Raw genomic sequence first — 18,529 nt, 5'->3', positions numbered from 1 at the left:
ACATTTCTGAACTTATTCTCTCTGTAATCTCAGTAAAAAGAGAGGACCACCAAGGCTGTCATGGTTTGAGCCCAGCCGGTAACTCAGAACCACACAGCCGCTCGCTCACTCCCCACCCTTCTTCCTCCCCCCGCTCCCGGAGGGATGGGGAGGAGAATCGGAAGAATGTAACTCCCATGGGTTGAGATAAGAGCAGTCCGGTAACTAAGGTATAATACAAAACTACTACTGCTACCACCAATGATAATAATGATAAGGGAAATAACAAGGGGAGAGGATACAATTGCTCACCACCTGCCGACCGATACCCAGCCTGACCCGAGCAGTGATCTGGGACTTCCGGGTAACTCCCCCTGGTTTATATACCGGGCATGATGTGCTGTGATATGGAATACCCCTTTGGCTAGTTTGGGTCAGGTGTCCTGTCTCTTCTTCCTCCCGGCTTCTCCTCCTCCCTGGCAAAGCATGAGACTGAGAAAGTCCTTGGTCGGAGTAAACATTACTTAGCAACAACTAAAAACATCAGTGTTATCAGCGTTGTTCCTAGGCTGAAAGTTAAAAAACACAGCACTGCACCAGCTACTAAGAAGGAGAAAAATGACTGCTATAGCTGAATCCAGGACAAAGGCCTATATTTTACATTATTGAGTCAACCTAAGATTCAAGGAACAAATAATTACAGGAGTTCTGTTTAGTTTCCATAGCTCCATTATGAGTTGAGGACATTGACAACAAAGGAGAAAAGAAGTGTAGCAAACTTCAGAAGGAATGCAAGAAAGGGATAGAACAGATGGAGCAAGATGACTTTGATGGTGCCTAATAGGGTTGTCAGAGATACTTAAAGAGAGATCAGGATGTAATTCTGATTTTAACTTTTTTTTTTTTTTTTGGATAGGTAATGTAGGAGCTGGGGCAGTATCAGAGGGCTTGTTCTTTAACTCATCTTTCTTACCCCATACTAGGCAATTTGATCCGTTATCTTTGAAAATTTGTCTTTAACAGGAAACAATTACTATCAATTATGGATTTTTCTGATGACCTAAGATCTTGATGGATGGTATCAATATACATTGGGAAATTTAAAATGTAAACAAACTTGAATCTGGTAAATTTAAAGTCCTACTTTTGCTGTTTATTGCAGAAGTCAGAATCCAAAATAACCCCCAAATTCTGGAAAAAAAAACAAAGAAAAAGAAAAGAAGGTGTGTGTGTGTGCACAATACTAGAGATCCCTGTGGTTCACTATATAATAGCCAGTATCTTCAGTCTCTTGCCTTGGGGTACATCACTGACTCCTTTAAAATGAAAGTTTCTCCCATTAAACATGAAGAACAAAAGTAAAATACTAAGTTACTTTCCCCATCTTCTTTCAGTTCAAGCCCTAAACAAAAAGAAGTATATTTGAATCATAGAAGTCTCCTGCACACTTGTGAAATGAGGGATTGTTCCCTTGTGTGGAGAGAGAACAATCCTTCACTGCACAAAATGAACTGCCTTTTCATCCTGGAGGTTTATGATTCTATCATATGATTTTCTAAGTAAGTGCACTGTATTCTTTGGAACAAAACAAGACTGCTGACCGAGAGAAATCAGTGAATGAAAAGCTCTGTTGGTGACGAAGAAGTTCGGTACTGAGAAGTGGTCAGCAATTCTCGTTTCCTCTGCTCATCTGTACGGCAGTTGGTGAACATCCAGACAAGGTCTAATGAACAGATGAACTGTTTAGAGGAAAAATTAGGATTCTAAATGCCTTTAAGGTTTCTGTTGCAACTAATTTTTTCACAGTTTTGGCTATGCTTTCACACTGCAGCATCTTTGCTATTCTACTTCACTATTAATTAAGAAATTATCCCTCATATTTTTGAGAACGTGTGTTGCATGGTGCAGCCTCACTTCCTTGGCTTAATGTTTACAACTGGACTGAAAGGTAATGGCAGAATATCTTATTGTTGTTACTGCAACATGCAAAAAGAAAGCCTTGAGGAGACAGCAATGTGTAGAAAGTAGATTATACTGGGCAAGGAGAAGAAGACAGGAAGGGTAGAGATGATATAGTGATCTAAATTTAAGCCTCAGCAATTTTCAGTAAGAGCTCTTTCTCTGATGGAAAAATAATACTAAATATATTTAATAACTGCCATGGGAGACACCCAACTCAAAAAGTGTTCTAAAATCTCCTATCATGAACTTCACGATTAAAAAAATGAAATAATGTTTTTGCTAATATGCTCTGAAACCCTATGATAACACTTCACTAAGGTCACTACAGTCAAAACTCCAGCTGCTCACTGATAGCCAAGAGTGGATCTGAATTAGTGAACTAAGTGAACATTTTCAAAAGCATGTAAATGACCTGGCATCTTAACAAGGTTTTCAAATGTGTCTGAGAAATGAGGTGTTTAAACATGCAGATACCTGGTTATACTTCCCCCCATCAGAAATGTCAGTGAACTTAACTTCTATTGATTTCAGTGACATTAATTTCAATGAGAGTGGACTAGCAATACAAATTCAGAAAATTCTACCTAGCATCTACATGAAACTTAAAGCCCCTAAATACCTTTGTAAATCTGACCCTTTTGTACTTAGAAATACTTAGAATCACAGTGAAGGGCACAGGGATTTGGACTCTGAATTACCTGTGACTTAGATAAACAGGTGCTTTTGGAAATCCTCAAACAGGAGAATGAATTTGTTACTTTATATTCTACTGTGATATTTTCTTCCTTCAGTCCACTGACATGAACAAATAAAATATGCAGGCATACGGTTTACTGTAGAACAGCAGTGAAGTAGGACATATATACTGCAGTAAAATAGTAAGAAACAAATGAAGGTTGTGATTGATATTCATCCTGGCTAAATCTGAATAGAGAACAGGACAATAGAGGCAATATACTTGAGAAGAGATATAAAAATTGAAATAGTAACAAAGGCTAAACTTTTTTTTTTTTAAATACATTTTTTCTGAGAGACTTGTACAATATGAAATCCCCAGTAGTGCTGAGAAATGGCTGGCTGTTATTCCTGTCGGATACTAAGAATCTAACACCATTAAATCCTTAAAAGAAAAAGGTGGCAGAAAAACCGTGCTTTTTCCAACTGCCATATTTCACTGAAACAACTAAGGACTGATTTCATGAATCTCAAACCTCCTAATACACAGAAACCCCTTGGGAGGAGAAGGAACTCCATTCACTCAACACCATCTCAATAAAGCAAAAATAGATCACAGTCTTCAAGGTCCACAAGGGTCCAAGAAAACAAAGATTCTGCTGTCATGTATCTATGTATGCATGAGTTTATTTTTATAGTTTCCCGAGCAGATGAAAAAATTTTGTCCCTTCTCCTGACCAATTCTGAATCATGACTATACAGATTGAGAATTTCCTGCCATGAAATCCAATGCAAAGGAACATTTGTCTTATACAGAAAATAATATTATTGTTTCAGTGTCTCTTACAGTGGCTGTTTTCTCATAACTATTTCTTACTGTTTTGCCACTTGAATGGCAAATTAATTTTGTTGCCAACGTAAGACTGAAATGGAGATGGCATGTATTAGTCTTACTGTTGAGAGTATGTATTACTCTTAATGTTCTACTAGGATTGCCAAAGGCATTTTCTCTCTTTCACATTGAGAAGAAATTTCAAATTCAAACAAAAAATTCTGCGAAAGATCAATTTTTATTTTTTTTATTTTACCTAAACCACCCAAATGTATTTTGGCAATTGAAAACTGATGTTGCATATATATGGTTACTAGTTTGTTCATGTCTCAACAATCAATCCATCCCCCATAAAATCAAAGAAATTTTAATAAATACATGAACATTTCACGTTCATCTTAAAGTATTTCCTGCAAGTAAGTAAACTTATGTGTACTGTGGAGACATCACAATCTATCTGCATCTTTGGCCTTGTATGAATTCACTGCAGCTACTTTGGGATCCATACTGTCAGCTGTAGACCGTCGTGTCTTCATCTGACACTTTCAAAATACTTCAAATGTCTCTAAATCCCTCTTTCCCTACATCAATGTCTTTCCAAGAAGGACACCATGGATGTGCAACAAAATTGCAAAATCCCAGCATGGATGGGATGGACTGTGGCAGTGGGACTATTAAAAATCAATGCAAACAGTTGACCTTGTTGTGTAGCTAGGTCTGTGCCTGAGCCCAGACTATAGCTGTGCCATCTCAGGTACCCTCCATCCATATGTAGATGCCCTAAAACTTTACTTAAATCTGAAATTTATTATGAGTTGGTCTGCAGCTAGTGCAGGTAGTCAGTAAGTTCGGACAACATCCAAACTTGATCTGCTCTTATTGACCTGAATTTACATTTGATAAATAGGATCCTTAGGTCATACTGATAAATATGTCCTTACACGACCAGAATTCCCTTGACTGGATTGGGTTACAGCTTATTCAGCAAGCCATCTATGGGACTTAATAAGGCAACTCATGGCATGGATGCTAAACTTGCCCCCTTTTCTGCTACTAAGACTACAATATTTCTGATAGGAGGACATACACCTAGTAATTATCAGTAGAAACACTCGTGAAAGAAAATGATCACATGGGTGAATGACAACTGCACAAAGCTGCCTCTGAACCAGCGGTGAATTCCAACTCCATTTCTTTAACATCTACTCTTTCCAGCGTCTCAGGGGAGACGATTTTCTGCAGCGTAAACTCCACAAGGTAGATTTAGAATTATAGAATCATAGAACAATATTTAAGTCTAAATAAAACTATTCAAGGCAGATTTGACACATCGGAGTTTAAATTAAACTCTGTTTCAAATAAAATTATATGCTTGGAACAATTTACGGGGGGTATAGAACAAAAAGTCAATGGCATGATGATAAGATCAAGGGGGTTTTTGGTTTTTGGTTTTTTGGGTTATTTTGGTTTTTTGGTTTGGTTTTTTTTTTTGTTGTTGGGGTTTTTTTCAGATCAGAATAATAGCCTGAAAACTTAAACTTTGCATTTATAAAAATAAAGTACAAATTGGGTGCAAATCACAATTTATGGAAACTTTTTTTAAACCTACATATATTTAGCTTTAGAGTTTTAATAGCTCTGTTTCTGGAAAGTACATAGCTTTACTTTAGCTTTGTTTTTTACTGTTTACCCTAGCTGAGACTTTGCTTTGGATCTAATTTCCAGTTCTATACTGTTTCCTTAGGTTTTATTTCAGTAAATATGATTGATAATATTTTTAAAATGTATCTGAAAAAAATTTACAAATTTAAGAATATAGGATTGGAACCAGCTTATTTGATACCCATCCCCTGGGGTGTGGGGAATATGAAAAAATTTTTGCTCTAGGAAATCTTATAGGTAATGCAGAGAATGATCACATCTGCTTTCTTGTAGCCCTATACAGCTCTGCAGGTTTCTGTAATAATACAACTCTCCACAGAGCTGGTATCTTCATTTGTGCTTAATGCTAGCAGTCAATGCAAGCTAAGAATTACCTATGTCACTTCTACAGTCCTTTGGCATCCAGATTTGGATGTAGAACCACCTACATTTTGCCAAAGCCCAACACAGAATCTAGAAAATTTACATTTGAGTAGGATTACAAATTCTTTCAGCTCCAGTGACCAGTATCACAGGTCATGTGTGTTTCTTGCCTAACAGTGTGATGCCTGTGGTACAACATCGTGCCTGCAGAATATTCGTATACTTTATTTTAGAGAAAATGTAAAATGTTCCCTAGAAAGACAGATTTGAACCAGTTACGTCTGCTTTGTACAGATCTACTATTATTGAACTACAATGCTGAATGTAAATCACGAGGTAGGGTGAGTCCTAGGTGGACTAATACTAATTAAATCCTACCACTTCACTGTGTTTTCACTGAGAGAGGTAAACAGATAATTTATGTAAGGAGAATTTCCCCTCTTCAGAGCCTTAAGAGCACTTACAGAACTCCACGTACTGTACATAAAATGTGTGGTTTTACTTGCCTAAATATCAACAGAGATGATGGCACAAGTTTCAGAGCAGGAGGTACAGGCTAGCTCAGACCCCAGGGTATTGGCTTGGGGCAATACATAGATCTGTGATGCCATGAGTACTAGAAATATTCCTGTTGTCATCTCATTTAATGTTTATGGTAGTAGAGCTGTTATGTAAAGTATGGGAATCAATTTACATTTTGACTGTCACACTGAAGTTTTTTTATATATTTTATTAAGAAGAAAATATTCTTAATTCTTAGAAGTGAATTCTGGATATGAATGTAAAAAGCAATTTGTGATTTCTTGTAACGTCTTAGACCTCTGCTATTACAGATTTAAATGTTTGGGGGGTTTTCAATGCCAAACTACTCTAATTAAATAAATACTGGCCCAAATATGTCCATTGTTTTTTCTGTACTTAACCATCTGTGATGCTCATTTTTGTTATCTAGTAGGATTTAAGGATGTTTAAAAGCTAAAATTTTTCTATGTGATTTATTACTTGATTATTGAATCTGTCTTCTGAAGTTATAGCAGTAATTGGTTTTGAAGCTAAATAAAAACAAAATCGGGGCAAGTAATCCAAGGGCTTAACTTATAATGTCAGGGTGCCTTACTCCAGACAGTAAGAAACTTCCCAAGTGTAAATTGCTACATTTCCCACTCTAGCAAATTGTTTGCTGCAATAACTGTACAAACAATGACATGTTCAATCTACTGGATGGCTTTTAGTAAGTACCACTATGACATTTATATTAAACCTCACCCAACCTTTCCAGCAATCTTACTCTCAAATGTCTTTAATGATAAGTGGAATCACTGAGCCCTCTGTCGTGGTGCATGTTATACCTTCACCATGGCCCACTTCCTCCTAAAACTTCCTTTGGCAGTGTGAGCTGGAGTTTGTCTCATACAGACAACCCATAATAAAGTTACACCACAGCTATACAACTTCATGGGCAGCTAAAGGAAAGAGCTACAGCTTATTTTTCTTTTGCCTGGTTACTGTAGTGACTTGGGAGCAAGGAGATGGTAATTTACTGCTGGCAGACATAAGCAGCAGCTTTCCACCACTTACACCTTCTCGCCTGTCACCCCGAGAGCTGGAGCTCCACCCTCTAGTCAGCACCAGTAAAGAAATAAACAGGCATACAGTATTTTTTTCTTATTTACTTTCAAGATACAAAGAAAAATATAGGATACACTTACTCCCTGAAGTCCAAGAGATGCCTAAGAAAAAGCCATGACACATAGCAAAGCAGGAAATAGAAAAATTGGCACTTTTGTTCTTGCTTACAATGCTGCTACTTCATTGGAGCTCTGGTCCCTTATTTTTAAGTATAATTCTTCAACAGAACCAATAATTGTGACATTCAAAATGATAAAAGGAGGTTAGGACAAAAAGAGTGGAGGTCAACAACAGATATATAGAACAGAATGTAAGAACAGAATGTAAAAGCATAGTCTATTGACCGCAAAATATTCCTGCATGTGTTATTCATATTTATTGAAATGCTTCCCCTTTGTTTCACAGACACAGTAAAGAGAGAGTTATTAATACATATCTCTATAGAGTTATAAGGAGGCTATAAGAGATATTATATTGTTATGCAGATGGTCCTTGGTCTAAGAGGCTTGAATAAAGTACCAGTGTGCTTCTAATTAACTCTAAAATGACTATGCCAATTGCTTTGCTATGTTTGAAACATAGCTTCTGTTCTCATATGTTTTGCTGAGTTGTTTATTCACAAAAAATACGTGGATGTTTTGTTGTCCTCAAAGCAGCACTCAGAAAGGTACTGAAGTTGGCAGGATTAGCTTACACCCACTTGTCAGGCTAGCAGAATGCATTAACGAACTTCAGGAAGTGTTTCTTTAGACCTTCATTGATTGAAGGGTAAAGTCTATGACTGTAGCCTGTAAATATTTCCTGGCAGTAATTCAATATAGCTGAAGCTCACTGTTCTGTAATGAACTACAACTTTAACTTCCTGTTAAACTAAGCTAGCAGCCATGTTTGTTGCAGAAGTCTTTACAAAATGAGGCTACCATGATCCTTACTCAACTCTTAAAAAGATTAGTAGTAAATTAAGTGCTGGCACACAAAGTAAAGTAGAACATCAAACGATACTGGAATAATAAACTTTAAACAGTGTACCAAATTATGTTCAGCTTGCAAAAGGGAAGATATGTAAATTAAGCCCAACAAGCCAGGCAACCACTGTGCATTTTACCATGTGCAATGTAATGGGAGGTACTTGTCTTTATAACTGGTTTGAAGTTATTTGACTGATTCCTGCATAGGTAGCCTCCAGGAGTACATTAAGGCCAATGTTGACATGTAGGTTAGTCCTGCATTTGCAAACACATACTGCACAACCACATTAAAACAACAACAACAGCTCACATATGTTTATTTACTGATCAGGTGCTTGGGAGAAAACAGTTTGTTTCTTGGATGTTACTTCACCTAGTTTAAAGGATGCTCAGATATATGCATGGATACCTTTGCTTTCTCCAGGGCTTCCCGAAGATTCTTGTGTTCCTTGCACATGGAAAACCTGTGATTTTTTGAAAGAAAGAGATCTTATGTATAAATTATATGCGTGTAGAGAAAGGGGGAGTAGGAAGGTTAAGGGGAATCTTCCCTTATTTGCATGATAGAAGTATCAAACCCCATTCCCTTCCCAGGTAACTGCGCACTGCAGTGCTAGGAGGTGTATATGAAGTATGTGGTTGAGTTTTAACTTAAATAGACTGCAAAGGCAAAGGCTGAAAGAAAAGTTATATTTTACAGACAGAGAGCAAAGGAAAACAGTTCTTCAGAAATGTATAAAGCAATATCCAGAACTGTATATTTTGGCAGTCATTTTGGCGCAGTTATTTTGGCACAGTCATGTCTAAGAGCAGTCATTGGATTGCCAGCAGAGCAGTCTGAGATGCTGGAGGGCATGTAAGCAAATGAGGTTTGACCTGAGGTTCTCTCTCCAGTCAGATTAGCAAGTGTTGTGTATGAGTCTATTTGCATTGCTTCTTACATGTTCCATCCTGAATGTCCCACACTGCATATCTGTAACAGGATTTATATTAATTTTAAAATGGGCATATTAAAAAGAGCAGGAAAACATACACAGTTCTTTTCTACCCTGTTCCAAGTGAATGCTTTCAACTTTGGGCAGCAGAGCAGTGCTACCTCTTGTGCACTTTTTCCCTTGGCCTCACGATGTGCATTCCTCCCAAAACAGCATCCTATTTTAAAAAAGAAAGGCTTGCAGCTTGATGAGATGTGGTTCAAACCCTCTGAGAATAAGGATATTTTAAAGCCTACATTTCTTGGCTGAATTCTTTTACTACTAAGCTAACACAAGCAGTACTATTTTTTTTCTCTGTACATGTTTTTTAATAAATTCAGTGGTACTGATATGTGTTAGACAAAGCCTTGAGGACACTCGTAAGATTTGCTGCTAGCAATTAGGCAGCCCACTCCCAAACCAAGTCAAAACTGAAGTGCTACTGGACATGTTAAAGGGTATTCTTACACTCCTAAAGAATATTCATATAAAAATAGAGGGCTTATGTGCAGAGGTTAGGATCCCTAAAGCCCACCTTAAGAACCTACGACCTTGCTCATATCTGATCATATTTATTTCCATTTATGTCTTAGTTCTGGACACCATGTTGAGCGTAACACAGTATTATCAGGAGAGAGTCTCACCAGCTAGGATTCTTTTTTGTTGTTGTTGAAAAAAAATATAAATCCGAATATGTATCACACTGAATAGCAAAAACATACTCTCCATAACATACCAGGAGGCCATTCTCAGTCTAGAAATGTTCAAAAACAAACACACATTCTGAAAACAAACAAAACATGAAGTATGAGATTTAAGCTTTCTTATTTAGAATCATAGAATAGTAAGGGTTGGAAAGGACCTTCAGATGATCTAGTTCCAACCCGCTGCCATGGGCAGGGACACCTCACACTAAACCATGTGGCCCAAGGCTCTGTCCAACCTGGCCTTGAACACTGCCAGGGATGGAGCATCCACAACCTCCCTGGGTAAACCATTCCAGTGCTTCACCACCCTCACTGTAAAGAACTTCCTCCTTATATCTAATCTAAACTTCCCCTGTTTAAGTTTGAACCCATTACCCCTTGTCCCACCACTACAGTCCCTAAGGAAGAGTCCCTCCTCAGCATCCTTGTAGACCCCCTTCAGATACTGGAAGGCTGCTATGAGGTCTCCACGCAGCCTTCTCTTCTCCAGGCTGAACAGCCCCAACTCTCTCAGCCTGTCTTCATACGGGAGGTGCTCCAGCCCTCTTATCATCCTTGTGGCCCTCCTCTGGACTCGCTCCAACAGCTCCATGTCCTTTTTATGTTGAGGACACCAGAACTGCACACAGTACTCCAAGTGAGGTCTCACGAGAGCAGAGTAGAGGGGCAGGATCACCTCCTTTGACCCGCTGGTCACGCTTCTTTTGATGCAGCCCAGGATACGGTTGGCTTTCTGGGCTGCAAGCGCACACTGCCGGCTCATGTTAAGCTTTTCGTCAACCAACACCCCCAAGTCCTTTTCTGCAGGGCTGCTCTGAATCTCTTCTCCGCCCAACCTGTAGCAGTGCCTGGGATTGCCCCGGCCCAGGTGTAGGACCATACACTTGGCTTGGTCAAACTTCATAAAGTTGGCATCGGCCCACCTCACAAGCATGTCAAGGTCCCTCTGGATGGCATCCCTTCCCTCCAGCGTACCAACCAAACCACACAGCTTGGTGTCATCGGCAAACTTGCTGAGGGCGCACTCAATCCCACTGTCCATGTCACCGACAAAAATGCTGAACAGGACCGGTCCCAACACCAATCCCTGAGGGACACCACTCATTGCAGGTTTCCAACTGGACATCGAGCCATTTACCACAACTCTTTGCGTGCGGCCATCGAGCCAGTTCTTTGTCCACCGAGTGGTCCATCTATCAAATTGATGTCTCTCCAATTTAGAGACAAGGATGTCGTGTGGGACAGCGTTGAACGCTTTGCACAAGTCCAGGTAGATGACATCAACTGCTCTGCCCCTGTCCATCAGTTCCGTGGCTCCATCATAGAAGGCCACCAAATTGGTCAGGCAGGATTTCCCCTTAGTGAAGCCATATTGGCTGTCACCAACCACCTCATTGTTTTTCATGTGCCTTAGCATGTTTTCCAGGAGAACCTGCTCCAAGATTTTGCCAGGCACAGAGGTGAGACTGACTGGTCTGTAGTTCCCCGGGTCTTCCACCTTCCCCTTCTTGAAAATGGGGGTTAAGTTACCCTTCTTCCAGCCATCGGGAACTTCACCTGACTGCCATGATTTTTCGAATATGATGGACAGTGGCTTAGCAACTTCATTCGCCAGCTCCTTCAGGACCCGTGGATGGATTTCCTCAGGTCCCATGGACTTGTGCACGTTCAGGTTCTTAAGATGGTCTCGAAACTGATCCTCTCCTACAGGGGGCCTAAGGTCTTCATTTTCACAGTCCCTGCATCTGCCTTCCAAGACTTGGGTGGTGTGGTCAGAGCAATTGCTAGTGAAGAATGAGGCAAAGAAGTCATTAAGAACCTCAGCCTTCTCCAAATCCATGGTAGCCAGTTCTCTTGATAGCTTCCGGAGAGGGCCCACGTTGTCCCTAGTCTGTCTTTTATTTGCTACGTATCTATAGACTCCTTTCCTGTTATCTTTCACATCTCTTGCCAAACTTAATTCTAGCTGGGCTTTAGCTTTCCTAACCTGGTCCCTAGCTTCCCGGGCAATGCTCCTATATTCTTCCCAGGCCACCTGTCCTCGCTTCCACCTTCTATAAGCTTCTTTTTTCCCTCTAAGTTTCCTCAGCAGCTCCTTGTCCACCCATGGAGGTCTCCTGGCCCTCCTGCTGCACTTCCTTCTAGTCGGGATGCAACACTCTTGAGCACATAGCAGGTGATCCTTGAATATCGACCAGCAGTCTTGGGCCCCCCTGCCCTCTAGGACTATATCCCATGGAACCTTACTAAGCAGGTTCCTGAAGAGGCCAAAGTCTGCTTGCTTGAAGTCCAGGGCAGTGAGCTTGCTGCATGCTCTTCTCACTGTCCTGAGGATCTCAAACTCAACCAATCTCGTGATCACTACAGCCAAGGCTGCCCTGGAGAGTCACATTTCCAACTAGTCCCTCCTTGTTGGCAAGCACGAGGCCCAGCATGACACCTCTCCTTGTTGGCTTCTCTATTACTTGAAAGAGGAAGTTGTCTTCCACACAATCGAGGAACCTCCTGGATTGCTTGTGCCGGGCCGTACCGTCCCTCCAACAGATGTCAGGATGGTTGAAGTCCGCCATGAGGACAAGGGCCTGCAAGCGTGAGGCTACTCCTGCTTGAGACAGTTTAGCTGCCTTTCAATTTGTATTCAAGTTTCTGACCAATATAATTATATTTTTTACTCGAATTGCCTGCAAAGTGTAAGGTAGCCATTTCTATTAGTAAAAAACCCCAACCCACCAACAAACAAACAAACAAAAAAAAAAAAAAAAAAAAAAAAAGCATCTTAAATCCCTATTTCTTAGCAATGTTTTATTACACTGCTTATGGTATTTATATAAAGGATTTTAAAACGTATTAAACCAGAAATGCCTTCTTAATAGCTATTGCTTTGAGGCTGCTGCCCTGCATTAGTACAATCGATTTTTGCATCATTTTCTTGCTGCTGCTGTATGTGTACCTTGTTTTAAATGCACAGATTTTCTTCAAGGATAGGATATTTTTGCCATCCATAAGACAGCAGCTAGATCTATGAGAACTCTGAAATCAGTTTAAAAATTCCTCAAGTCTCTTTCCAAAGTGATAATTTTCCTCCTGTGTCCAAGACCTCTTTAACTGTTTGAGGGTTCTGTCTTGAGTCTGGAAGAGAAGTTCACCATGGTGTTGCCAAGCAGTAACTCATCCATCACTCATGGTATGTTCTGTGAGTACTGATTGCAAAATATAATTTTCTCTATGTATTGAGGATGCTTCACTTGTCAGAGGCCTTTGAAACAGTCAGCTTTCATCAATGGATCTTGACAACATGGAAAGAATGAGTCACCTGAAGGAAGAGTAAGGCATAGAATTTCAGAAGTGATATCTGCAGACTGAGTATTCTTTGTCCTTGACACTCTGCCAAGGGCTAGATACACTGAACATTTGGGAAGTAATGGAGCCTACAAATCACTGGTTGCCTACAATCCTACTCAGGCCACAAGAGGATAGCATGCGTGACTTCAGTTTTAATTCTATGTTGTAAACTTTTGACTGTTCTGATATGTGTTGTCATTGAGGTGCCAAGAGTGGGCTCTGACAGGGTGTCTGAATTGATTGAGATCAGCAATGACCTGGTAAAGCTGAAAAAAAAAAGTAAAATAACGACACTGTTGTGGGACTTCTTTTAATCAACCACAGTCAATAGGTGTGCCATACGGAAACAAAACATGGGGTTTGTATTAGCATGTAGTAATGCTCCTATGCAAGAGGAGGGGGTGGAGGTACATACTGCCAAAATGTCTTGTGTTGTATGAGCCATACATTGTGATGTGATGTTTCCTTTCTTGTTAAAGAAGCTTTGTCCTGATGTACGTCCTGTTACTCACTGCTTCAATATTTTAGACTCAACCAGAAATCACCAAAAGGCTTGGCTCAGTATTGAGGAGGTTCCCTTGGTACTCTTTTAAAATCTTTTATAGGAGGATCAGTATGCTATGTTTGTGGGCTAATCTTCTGTAACATTAGCAATGCTAGAGACCAGCTTGTCCTTTTAAGTAAGAATCTGGTATCAAGTAACTGTTTGGGGTTTTGTTCTCTCCATTTTAAAAAAAGCATTTGTCTTGTAAAAGCCAAAGGAGCTAACAATAGCAGTGTTTTCACAGCAATTTGTAATTCTAAACAAAGAAAAAGAGGACCAATGAAGCCATAGTTTCCCAAAGCATGCTTCAGATTTTAATCACAGGTCTTTATGTAAGGGATGCCCACTCATAAATGGAAAGATGAGACCCTTAAGAAAATGACAACGTATCCTTTGAAAAACATCTGCAAACAGCACTGTTTCCTAGCTGTGTATTAAAGTTCTAGCAAGTCAAATGAAATATTACAATGCAGCTGACATCTGAACCAAATGAGCGCATCTAGAAGATGCCTGTGCATGGGGAGTCACAGAGCCATTTTAGTGTAGACAGCTAAATCTGCAGGATGTAAACCAGCATGAATTTAAGAACTCATTTTCCTCTGAATATTTTAAGTCAAAGTTGGGGGTGGTGGTGTTTTTTTTGTTTGTTGGTTGTTTTTTTTTCTGTATCCACTGAAGTACTCTAGAAGTTATGATTATTTTTTTTAACAACACTGATTGATATAAAATAATTTAAAAGGTTTTTATAATCTCTGCACTATCACTACCATTAACCTGTAGTATCATCTAGAAGGAAACCTTCAGATACTATTATCTTACTGTGGTCTATAAATCTTTGCAACCGCTTAACAAATGAACCAGTATTTATAGCTCTCTTGTTGAATAGAGACAAACAACTCATTCTAATACATAGGAAGGAAAGCAATAATTCACAGATTAAATAAAATCCTTTAAAGTTGCAGATGCTTTTGATCCTGACATGCATAATGCCCTCTGAAACAACAGAAATGTCGTGTGAACAAGTTAGTTATATTTCTGTAGACCGAATAGGTTATAAAGTGTTGAGATGGAAATTATTTCCCAACACCACCTCTATCTTTGATAAACAAAGTTTGACAAACTCAAGTATATTTTAGCACTGTTGGCATTATAGGCATAGTTTTTCAGTCACAAACATTTCAAGCAATGGTCATTTAATAGATTAAAAAAATTGTCTTGACCTTGTCTCAATACTTCCCAAAACCTTATGTTTTTGCATGGTGTAATACCCAGCATAGTCTGAAACCTCTCATGTGAATGAGCTACCACTGAATTCTTTGGGTCAGCACAATCTGAAAAATAAAACATTTGATAACTTTTCTGCACTATTTAGCCTGCATTTTCTTTAGTTAAATGTGCCTAGTTCCACATTTTTGATCTTTACAATAACATAACTCAACCTGCTTTAGCAATTACACCCCTTCAATACTTGCACACAGGCAATGTAACATATCTTTGACATAGATAATTAAGGACAATACATCATATTAAAATAAAAAATTGTGGAACAAGAAAATGTTACATTTATAAGAAAAAGACCATGCTATAATTTTGCAACTGATTTTCTATAGCCTCCTAATTTCTTCAAACAAATAGAAAGTAAAAATGTAAAAAAGTTCCAAGGCAGGAATCAAAGTAACAGAATAAATCAGCATGTAAGCTTTCCTCCAAATTAGGTAAAAACAATAAAATTAAGCGGCTACCTAAATAATACGTGAATATTAATAACAAAAAATCTGGCATGCCTGTGAAAAGATATAAAATCTTTTACTTCAGAGGAAGTAGAACAGTGCATAGTGTGAGGTAAAAAGTAACATAACCCACCTTGTATTGCAGCATTTGAATTTGTTCAGTCACAGAATCAGAGGATAATTGAGGTTGGCAGGGTGAGCTAGAGCAGATGGTATAGGGACATGTCCAATTGGGTTTTGAATATCTTTGAAGATGGAGACTCCACAACCTCTCTGGCCGACCTCCTTAAGTCCTTGGCCACCCTCTCAGTAAAAAAAGTATTTCCTTAAGTCTAGGTTGAATATCCCATACTTTAGTTTGTTCCTTCTTGTCCTGTCAGCGAACACCACTGAGAAGGGTCTGGTTCTGACTTCTTTACTTCCACCAATTAGCTACATATGCACATGGATAAGATCCCACTTGAGCCTTCTTTTCCCCAGGATAAACAATCCAAACTCTCTCAGCCCCTCTTTGTACGCTAGATGCTCCAGTCACTTAACCATCTCTGCTGCCATTTGCTACACTCGTTTTAATATATCCATGTCTCTCTTGTACTGGGGAGCCCAGAACTGAACCCAGCACTTCAGATGTGTCTCACAAGGGCTGAATAGAGGGGAAGAGCACCCTCCATGATATGCCAGCAACGCCTAATGTTAAATTTAATGAGATTCCTTTCTGCCCATTTCTCCAGCTCATCTAGGTTCCTCTGGGTGGTGTCACAACTACATCAACCTATCCTCCTGGCTTTGTATCTTCATCTTCTGCAGATTTGCTGGGGGTGCACTTAGTGTCATCATCCATTTCGTTAATTAAGAGGTGTTGACCTCTTCTGGACCCAGGTATTGACCTCTGGATTACAACAGTTAGTTGTGCTGCCATCTGTGTAACTGTGTTGGATTTCGTGCTGCTGATCATATTCCTTCCATCACGGAAGTTAAGCCTATTTTCAATATAGTTTCTGGAGAGGGCTCACATTGTCCCTATTCTGTCTTTTATTTGCTACGTATCTATGGAATCCTTTCCTGTTATCTTTTACATCCCTTGCCAAACTTCATTCTAGCTGGGCCTTAGCTTTCCTAACCTGGTCCCTAGCTTCCCAGGCAATGCTCCTATATTCTTCCCAGGCCGCCTGTCCTCGCTTCCACCTTCTATACGCTTCTTTCTTCCCTCTAAGTTTCCTCAGCAGCTCCTTGTCCTCCTCATGGAGGTCTCCTGGCCCTCCTGCTGCACTTTCTTCTAGTCGGGATGCAACACTCTTGAGCACATAGCAGGTGATCCTTGAATATCGACCAGCAGTCTTGGGCCCCCCTGCCCTCTAGGACTATATTCCATGGAACCTTACTAAGCAGGTTCCTGAAGAGGCCAAAGTCTGCTTGCTTGAAGTCCAGGGCAGTGAGCTTGCTGCATACTCTTCTCACTGTCCTGAGGATCTCAAACTCAACCATCTCGTGATCACTACAGCCAAGGCTGCCCTGGAGAGTCACATTTCCAACCAGTCCCTCCCTGTTGGTGAGCACAAGGTCCAGCATGGCACCTCTCCTTGTCGGCTTCTCTATTGCTTCTAAGAGGAAGTTGTCTTCCACACAATTGAGGAACCTCCTGGATTGCTTGTGCCGGGCCGTACTGTCCCTCCAACAGATGTCAGGATGGTTGAAGTCCCCCATGAGGACCAGGGCCTGCGAGCGTGAGGCTGCTCCTATCTGTCTGTAGAGCGCTTCATCCGCAGAGTCCTCTTGATCAGGCGGCCTGTAACAGATCCCCACCGTAATGTCCCCCATTGCTGTTCTCCCTTTGATCCTGACACACAAACACTCTGTTAACTCATCACTGGTCCCCAGACAGAGTTCCATACTCTCTAGCCTATCACTGACATAGATAGCAATGCCCCCTCCCCATCTGCCTGGCCTGTCTTTTCTAAACAGCCTGTAACCTTCCATTCCGACACTCCAGTCATAGGAGCCATCCCACCATGTTTCTGTGATACCAATGACATCATATTCCTGTAGCCTTGCACACATCTCTAATTCCTCTTGCTTGTTCCCCATACTACAGGCGTTTGTATAGAGGCACCTTAGCCGAGCTCCAAATGAAGCCGACTCAATGGCTGGGGCAGCTGGAACATCTCTACATCACTCCAAGCACTTATTACAAGTGCTGGCAACTGACCGGGAGTGTTGGGATGGATCAATGCTCCCCTCCCCCAACACATCTAGTTTAAAGCTTTCTTGACCAGCCTGGCAAGCCTCCTACCAAAACAGCTCTTCCCCTTCTTTGTCAGACCAGATCCACCAGCCTCCAGTAGATCTGGCCTCCCGAATGGAGCCCCATGTTCTAAATAGCCAAACCCCTGACTATGGCACCAGCATTCTAACCATTTATCAACCTGCCAAACGCGCCTAGCTTTTTTAAGGTCCTCCCCTTTGTCCTGGAGAATCGATGAAAAAGCTATCTGAGCTCCAGAGCCCCTAACCACCTCTCCCAGGGCTCTGTAGTCCTTTTTGATGTTCTCCAGAATTATACGGAAGACAGTGTCAAAACCTTTACTAAAGACAAGATAAACAGCATCTGCTCTTCTCACATTATCAACTGAGCTGGTAATTTTGTCGCAGAAGGCTGTCAGGTTGACAAGGAATTATTTCCGTTTAATAAACCTATGTTCACCACACCTGAGTACCTTCTTGTCCTGAATATGTTTTGAAATGTTTTCCAGGAGGATTTGCTTCACCATGTTCCCAAGCACTGAAGTGAGGCTAACCAGCTAGTAGTTTCTCAGGTTCTCCTTCTTGTCCTTCTTGAAGATTGTAGTGACTTTTTTTCCCCCTAGCACTCAAGGAACCTTCCTCAATCACCACTGCCTTTCAAACATGATTGAGGGTGGTACCACAATGTTAACAGCCAGCTCCCTCAGTACTTGTCAGTACATTCCATTGAAGCTTATGGAACTGTCTATGCCCAGTTTGCTTAAACGTTTCCTAATAAAATCCTTGCTCCAGACTTTCCCACTGGTCACAGGGACCTGGGATTGCCGACGGAAAAACTTACTAGTAAAGAGCAGGATGAAGAAGGCACTGAGTACATGGGAGGTTTCCACATTGACAGGTCCTCTGTCCGCTTTAGCAGCC

Source organism: Strigops habroptila, chromosome 2, assembly GCF_004027225.2.
Source record: "Strigops habroptila isolate Jane chromosome 2, bStrHab1.2.pri, whole genome shotgun sequence".
NCBI lineage: Eukaryota > Metazoa > Chordata > Aves > Psittaciformes > Psittacidae > Strigops > Strigops habroptila.
The sequence above is the reverse complement of the archived record's forward strand: the minus strand, read 5'-3'. Positions refer to the sequence as shown.